Source organism: Pan paniscus, chromosome 19 (assembly GCF_029289425.2).
Source record: "Pan paniscus chromosome 19, NHGRI_mPanPan1-v2.0_pri, whole genome shotgun sequence".
NCBI lineage: Eukaryota > Metazoa > Chordata > Mammalia > Primates > Hominidae > Pan > Pan paniscus.
The window spans coordinates 17088843-17097724 of NC_073268.2; positions in this window are offsets into that span (position 1 = coordinate 17088843).

The following is an 8882-nucleotide window of genomic DNA, read 5'->3' on the forward strand; positions in this document are numbered from 1 at the left end:
GAAATCGGGAAGCCTAGAAACAGCAGAACCTGGGAGGGGTACCTGTGTACAGGGCAAATGAAGGGAGCCTGAAAACAGCTGAATCTGGGGAGATGGAACTGCCTAGTGAGAGAGCAAGGGGCTTCTGGAAACTGCCGAATCCAGGGAGGCCAATTTGTATACCGGGGAAATATGGGGGAACCTAGAAACAGCAGGATCTGGGGAGACAGTCGTGTACAGGGGGCAGACAGAGGGAGTAGCCTGAAAACAGTTGAATCTGGGGAGGAAGATTCGTGTGCAGAGGGAACAAGGGGAGACTGGAAACAGCACAATCTGGGGAGATAGGATAGTGTACAGTAGAAGCTAGGGTGGCCTGGAAACCGGGGCTCTCAGGGGATGAATCTGCTTTAAATTGCATGGGGGGTGAGGGAGCCTGGGGAATCTGATGTGGCAGGCGCGAGCAGGGACACGGGCAAGCACAGGGGTGGAGTCAGGGTGCTGGTTGCATGGAAGGGGAACGCAATGGAACTCCCTGCCTTGTAGGTTTGAGTTAGACCCCTTGGCAGCCTCTTCTTGCAGACAGGGCAGGGTAAGGGAGTAGCTCTCCAATGGGGAGCCAGGATTTCACACGGCAAGAAGAGAAGGGCCTTTGTGTGCAGTTGCTGCCCTGGTCCTAAAATGAGCAAAGCCTGGAATTCCCTAGGGGAAACAGCCCAGGAGTTGGAGTGGGAGAGGATGAGGAGGTTGAAGGAGCTTCGGTCCCCTTGCCTGCCTTCTTCCCAACCCCTCTCTGACAGGGATAGGCCTCTTTCTCCCTTTCTACCGACCAGCCTGACCTCTCCCTTCGGCAGTTCCCTTCTGAGTGACAGACAGACAAAGACAGAGCTGTAGACCATTGACTGAAGGAGGCCCCACAAAAGTTCTCTCCCAACCCACCATCCCCCCATACCCTCCCCAGAGGCCCTGAGCCAGCCAGGGCCAACGGGAGCTGTCACTCTAGTGGAGCTGCCTTCAGGTAGGTGACAGGCCTTCAGGAGGCAGGGTGACTAGGGGCTGGGAAAGGCCTGAGATTTTTGGGATTCTGTCTGTGCCTCTTGGAAACCAGAGTTTCCCAGCCGGTTGCCTCTGAGAGAGGACTGGGAAACCAGAGTTTCCCAGCCGGTTGCCTCTGAGAGAGGAAAGGGGGCAGAACAGTGGCCACTATTGCAGAAATAAAAACCTGGTTCCACTATTTCTAGCTGTGGGATCTTGGCCAGTTGTCATTCCTCTCTGGATTTCAGTTTTTCATCTGTAAAATGAAGGATTGGTCCAGATCTCTAAAGGCCCTTGCAGCTCTAACATGAGGATTCTTAGTAGCCTTGGAGAGAGAGCTCAGCCTGGCATTTCTTCTTATTTGCTAATACGGCTCAGAACTTTCTGGCGAACATTGGAAGGAGGCTGGCATTTGGGATGTTGTGAGAGTGTTTAAGCAAGCTTTCCCTGGCATTGATAACACTTCTGGAACATGCGTGTTTCTACTTTTCGTCACTCCAAAGGGTTCCTCCCCTTGAGCAAAATTATTTTTTACGCCAACCACCTCAGGCTTCCTGCCTTGTGATTTAGGCTGGAAGGTGGAATCTGAACCCAGAATCTCATCTTCCTGTCCCAAATCTGCCTTCTTCCCTGCCGGCCTCACTCCCAACCTCTCTGTGCTCTCTTGCCTCTGGCTTCTGTTATTACCTCCTTTCTCCTAAAGCCAGGGATGTTTGGAAAGAGGGCTTATGCTTGGGATCTTATAGTGAAGCCTCAGAGTCTCAGGGAAAGGACCCTCCTCCCCTAACAGAAAGACAGCCAGGTACCCCAAGGCCCCGAGGCATCGCACTGCCCCTTGTTCATTACTAAGTCCGGAGAGGGTTCGCAGTGCATCCCTTGCAAGACTGCCAGCTGGGGGTACATCTGAGACCACCTATAAAAAACCACCCTCAGCCTGGAAGCATGGAAAGCATAGTGTGTGTGTGATGTGGAGGGGGTCAAATAACCATGGGCCTAACTCAGGCCAGGCCTGAGTGGCTAGAGTACCAGACCTGTGCTTCTCCACTCCTCCCTTTAGTCTGAGAAACCACTGCGTTTAGCACAAGAAGCATGGCTTGGGCTGATGCTCTGATGGTTCCAGAAACCCTGCCCACCTCCAGGCTGTGCAGATGAAATCATTCCCAGCACTTACAGAACGGGAATGGAAGAGTCTTGTCCACATGGAAGGGGAACTATGGTTGCCTGCCTTACCTCTCTTGGGGACCTCAGGTGACCTGCCTCAACATACCAAGGGGGAGGAGGAGGAGTCTTCAGGGGACAGTGCTGGGAGCTGGACTCCCGGGGTTCAATGTCACCAAAGATGGCCTGGGGACACAGAACCTCTTGCGAACCGCACTGGGTCCAGTCCTCCCTAAACACAGGCTGAGTGCGGGTCGTCTCTCCCCCACTCTGCCTTCCTGGGCACCGTCAGGGATGCGCGGGCAGTTCTTAATGAGTCCCAAGGCTGTGGGAGCTGAAGGGGTAGTGGGCCAGGCGGAGGAGGGAGGGGGGAGGGGGGAGGGGATCTGATTAGAATCCGGGCCGTATGGCGAACACTGCGGAGATGGAGGTAATCACTGAGCGGGCGAGACAGCGTGCTCGGCGACAGCAGGCGGCCCCGCCGTCGCCATGGCAACCGCGGCCTCCGGGGCGCGCGGCTAGGCGCAGCTCGGCGTCTGCGGCGGAACATCTGCTTTGCACAGGGCTGCTGGGAGCCAGGGGGCGCGGGCGCGGCTGCTCCCCCCACCCCGCGAAAAAGAAACAAATTAGGCCAACTGTCCAATGAGGGGCCGCAAATGTATTTATTAATGCGAGGGAAAGGTTGTTCCGGAGCGCAGTTTGATTAATGTTTGAGTCTTCAGCTTGTCAGTCTGGTTTTGTCTCCTGCAAAAGGGGAAAAGGGAGGGGTTGGGTGAGGGGCTGGTAGGGGACTGGGGAGGAGAGAGACAACAAAGCGGGAGGGGATGTTAATAGCCAAATAGGCTCTTTTTCATGTTTCCCCCAGCCTGCCATCCTTGATGGATGGCTCAGACAGACACCAGAGCGCATCAGGGAGACGCAAGCCCCTCAGAGAGATGGCGGGATGGAAGAGAGGGGACCGCTGGAGCCTGGCTGGGGTCGGTGCGGCGGGAACTCCCGAGGGCTGCCTGGAGAGGAATGGCCCAGGAAACGGGCAACTTCTGGGGAAACCGGAGGAAAACTGCACTCATGTTTACAAGTCTCCCCTCCCCTCCCCAGTTTGCCCCTCTGGGCCCTGGAGATAGCAGCGAGGTCGGAGAGTGAGAGGTCTCCATACTTTCTGGATATAGAAAGAGGCGAGAAGCTCTCATCCGTGTGTTAGGGACGGGAGAAGGGAAGTAGGCAAAAGCCTATGCTTCGAATTCTCCTTCCTCTCTCTTTCCTCCACCCTTTTCTTTTCTTTCCTCTCACCCTATGTCCTCGGCCATATATCATGTCTTCACTTTTGCTCCGTCGTCGCTCCTTCCTCTTTGTCTCTTCTGTTGTTTCTTTCCTCCATCTCCCCCATGCCCCGTTGGTGACATCAGCTGGCTGTGATAGGAACTGCCTTGCGAAGATGTCTTCTGTGACCAGTCTGAACACCTATAATGCTTTCTGTTTTTCCTTCTCTAGAGTCATGGGGGACCTGAGAGCCCCCTTGGAAACTCAAATTTGACGACCCAGTTTGTGAGAAAACACAACCCCACCCCTTTTCTACCCTCCCCACTAAATCCTCAGCTCCAGCCCACTAGGAATGTGGAGTGCAAACTGAAAATTACCGATTTCTGGTCAGGCCTGGGATTCAGAAACACAGGAGAAGGTCTGTAAAACTTAGGCTGCTTTGAGGTTAGAGGCTTCCTCTTTACTATCCCTTGACAAAAAAAAAAAAAAGAAAGAAAAGAAAAGAAATACCCCTTTAAAGCCTAAGCCAAATTCTAACATGACTATGCAGCTCATTTTACCTTCTTGTACAAGAAAGAAGTGCATTTCTACATCTGAAGAGCTTTGCAAGAGGGAAGTTATTGGACACCAAAAAAACCTATTTGATGGTGGGGCACAGTGGCTCATGCCTATAATCCCAGCACTTTGGGAGGCCGAGGCAGATGGATCACTTGAGGTCAGGAGTTCAAGACCAGCCTGGCCAACATGGTGAAACTCCATCTCTACTAAAAATACAAAAAATTATCCGGGTGTGGTGGCATGCGCCTGTAATTCCAGCTACTCGGGAGGTGGAGGTAGGAGAATTGGTGGAAACCGGAGGCAGAGGTTGCAGTGAGCAGAGATGGTGCCACTGCACTCCAGCCTGGGTGACAGGGCGAGACCTCATCTCAAAAAACAAACAAACAAACAAACAAAAACGTGGAGGAGATCAGAGCCCCACTCTCCACGGAAGATTTTTATTTATTATCAGCAGCATCACAATTATTATATTTAATTATTATTTACAGTGTTGGGATGGAGGGATTATTCTCTTCAAATGTGGTCATAGCACGGTGGTTGAGAGCGGTGGCTCTGGAATCAAACCATCTGGATTGAATTCTGGTTTCTCCACCTGCGAGCGGGATGACCATGGGCAAATTACTTAGCTCTCTCTAAGCCTCAGTTTCCTCATCAGTAAAATGGGATTATAGTTGTCCGTAGATCACTGGGTTGTAGAAAGGACAAATGACATAATCCATATAAAGTGTATAGCATTGTGTATAATGATTATTATGTGCCCAATACACATTGGCTGTTACTTGGTTATAGATCCTTTTCAAACACATCCCATGATCACCAGCACTGAATATGCATTGCACTCCAACTATGTATGTGGCATTACATTAAATATAAGGTAGCAAGAGATATAAACATGACTTCTGCTCTCAAAGGTTTACAGTCTTTCTGATGAGAAACAGTAGATGCATTAAAAATTACAAATCACCTAAGGAATCGTATGCCAAGTGCCAAATGAGTAGTCAAATGCCAGATGCTTCAACGCTCAGCTCCAAGGGAGGGATTGCAGGACTTGGAGCTAGGGGTCCCCCGCAAAAGGGGCCACAGAGCCTGGGTCTTTAAGGAAGTGAGGGGTGGAATGAAGTGAAGTGAAAAAGGGAATGGCATGAGCAAAGACTATGAGGATGGCTTGCTTTTGAATGAATGAGTCTGGCTGCACCTATAGAGGAAACTTGGGGCTGAGTAGGTGGCCTGTGCCGGTAGTTCCAGCTACTCTGGAGGCTGAGGCATGAGGATCACTTGAGTCCAGGAGTGTGTGACCCGGCTGGGCAACACAGCAAGACCTCATCTCTAAAAAAGATAAAAATAAAGTTTATCAGCCTGGGCAACATAGCGAGACCTGTCTCTACAAATAAAAAATTGGCCGGGCATGGTTATGGCTGCCTGTGGTCCCAGCTACTTGGGAGGCTGAGGTGGGAAGATGGCTTGAGCTCAGGCAGTCAAGGCTGGGAGCTGGGAAGGTGCCACTGCACTCCAGCCTGGGAGGCAGAGTGAGACCCTGTTTCAAAAATAAATAAATAAATAAAAATAAAGTGTAGACTTGATAAGAATCTTGAATACAGGGCCAGGCACGGTGGCGCATGCCTGTAATCCCACCACTTTGGAAGGCTGAGGAGGGTGGATCACCTGAGGTCAGGAGTTCGAGACCAGCCTGGCCAACATGGCGAAACCCTGTCTCTACTAAAAACACAAAAATTAGCCAGGCATGGTGGCGCATGCCTGTAGTCCCAGCTACTCAGGAGACTGACACAGGAGAATTGCTTGAACCCAGGAGGCGGAGGTTGCAGTGAGCCGAAATTGCGCCACTGCACTCCAGCCTGGGCGACAGAGCGAGACTCCATCACCAAAAAAAAAAAAAAAAAAAAAAAAAAAAAGAATCTTTTTTTTGTTTGTTTTGGAGACTTTTTTGGAAAATGGCAGCCATAGAAAAACATTCAAACCATCCCACCACCTTCCAAGGATGAGGATCTGGTTCCTTTGAGGAAAGCAACACAAATGTGCTGAAGACTCTGAAGATAATTCCCATGGAGCCTTCCCATTTTCCAAAAAAAGTTTTGAAACTGCTTTTAGCAATGGCAAAGTGCTGAAATAGAATTATAGCCTCCTACTAAGAAGTCATGACAACTGAGTGCCATCTATGATCCTGGATTGTATCCTGGACTGGCGGTAGAGAGGGTTTGACAATGTAAATAGTCATAAAGGACATTACTGGAAAAATGGATGGACATTGAATATGGGTTGTACATTAGATGGTAGTTTCATAACAATGTTAAATTTATTGATTTTGATCATGATACTGAGGTTGTTTGTGTAAGAGAATGCCTTTGTTCTTAGGAAACACATACTAGAATATTTAGGAGTAAAGGGACAGGATGTCTCCAATGTACTCTCCAAAAGTTGCAAAAAAATGCATATGTAAACATGTAGATAGATAAGGATGAAATGAATGGAGCAAAATGTAAACAATTGATGAATCTGGGTAAAGGGCATATGGGAGTTCTTTGTACTATTTTTGACTTTTTTTATAAGTTTGAAATTTATCAAAATAAAAAGTTACCAAAAAACCAACTATATAGCCTCCATCTGAAGGAGAGAGATTCATTTAGATGTTGATTCTTTCTTTCTTTCTTTCTCTTTCTTTCTTTCTTTCTTTCTTTCTTTCTTTCTTTTTTCGAGACAGAGTTTCGCTCTGTTGCCCAGGCTGTAGTGCAGTGGTGCCATCTCGGCTCACTGCAAGCTCCGCCTCCCAGGTTCACGCCATTCTCCTGCCTCAGCCTCCCAAGTAGCTGGGACTAGAGGTGCCCACCACCACACATGGCTAATTTTTTTTTTTTAGTAGAGACAGGGTTTCACCGTGTTAGCCAGGGTGGTCTTGATCTCCTGACCTTGTGATCGGCTCACCTCAGCCTCCCAAAGTGCTGGGATTACAGGCATGAGCCACCGTGCCCGGCCAGATGTTGATTCTTTCAAAATGGTCCTCTTAGGAGGCACTGTACTTTTCAACACTTTATCAGGATTGGGTGAAAACATGAAAGACAAGCTCATCAGCTCTGTGGATGACACACAGCTAAAAGAGAGAATTAATGTTTTGGGTGACAGGCTAAGGATTTAATAAGATCTTAGCAGGATGGGAACATTGGCCGAAATCGAACACAGTTTAACATGATGTATGCTCCATCAGTGTTAAATTGAGTTGAGTGAGGCGAAATTTAAAAGAATTAAATAAGTTTTATACTTGTCACCAAAAGAGTTAATTCAGTAGGAATGAGGAAGACATGGCCTAAGAGTGACATATACTAAAAACAGTAAGTTTAGTTGCCTGCAACCTCAATATGCTGATATGATAGAGAAGCTACTATGGGCCGGGCATGGTGGCTCACACCTGTAATCCCAGCACTTTGGGAGGCTGAAGAGGACAGATCACATGAGGCCAGGAGTTCGAGCCAGCCTGGCCAACATGATGAAACCTTGTCTCTACTAAAAATACTAAAATTAGCTGGGTGTGGTGGTGTAATCCCAGCTACTGGGAGGCTGAGGCACAGGCATTGCTTGAATCCGGGAGGTGGAGGTTGCAGTGAGCCGAGATTGTGACACTGCACTCTAGCCTGGGAGACAGAGTGAAACTCTAACCAAACAAACAAACAAAACTGCTATGATCTGCGTCTGCTGTAAAAAATTATAGATTCTGAGCTGCATTAATAAAATACAGTCTTTAGAACAAGGGAGGTGATGGTCTTTCTTCATCCTGTGCCCTTTGGAATTAATCTTTAGGTCTGGGGCACTATTTATAAAGAAAGGCATTGCTAATGAAAAACCCTATGGGATATATAAACAATAGTGAGATTTTGAAAGGAGAGCACTTGAGGAATAGGTGAAGGAATTAGGAATGTTTAACTCTCAGGGATTCCTTTTGGCTGCCTTCTAGACATTTGATTGGCATCTGAACTGTGGAGGAAGATTTACATATTCTCCATCAATTCACACAATGAAAAAAGGACAGAAGGAGGTGAATTACAGGGAAATAGTTTCTGGTTTAATATGAGAAAGATTTTTCTAAACATTAAAACAGGGCTGGGCGCGGTGGCTCACGCCTGTAATCCCAGCACTTTGGGAGGCCGAGGCGGGCAGATCACTAGGTCAGGAAATCAAGACCATTCTGGCTAACACGGTGAAACCCCGTCTCTAATAAAGATACAAAAAATTAGCCTGGGGTAGTGGTGGGCGCCTGTAGTCCCAGCTACTCCTGAGGCTGAGGCAGGAGAATGGCGTGAACCCGGGAGGCAGAGCTTGCAGTGAGCCGAGATGGCACCACTGCACTCCAGCCTGGGTGACACAGCCAGACTCCGTCTCAAAAAAAACAAAAACAAACAAACAAACAAAAACATTAAAACAGTCTGAAAATAGAAAGGCATTACCTAGTGAGGTAATAAGTTATCTGTGGCTGGAAGTATCCAAAGAAGGCTATTATGAGGGCTACTATAATAATAATTCTTGCAACAGGAAGGACCCTAGGTTAGGTAGACTGCTGGTCTGTTGAACTCTAAAGTTCTAGGTAATTACATGTCTATTTAGAAACAAAAACAAAAACAAAAACAAAAAAACACCTACCAGCCTCTCTTCTCTGTGGTCTTTATTATATAATGTTTACAGAAACTGCCCACACACCCACTGATTGTATAAAGCTTGGGACTGGACTGGGAGCTTCTTCATTTTGAATTCCTTGCTTCCCTACCCCATCTCTTTTCCAGCCTTCCATCCTGCCCCTTAGTTGCCTCTGTCCAGAACTTTCCATGTCTGCCTGCAGGATGGGACTTCTTGAGAGATCTGTAATATTGAAAATTCTGCCAGGCACAGTCGCT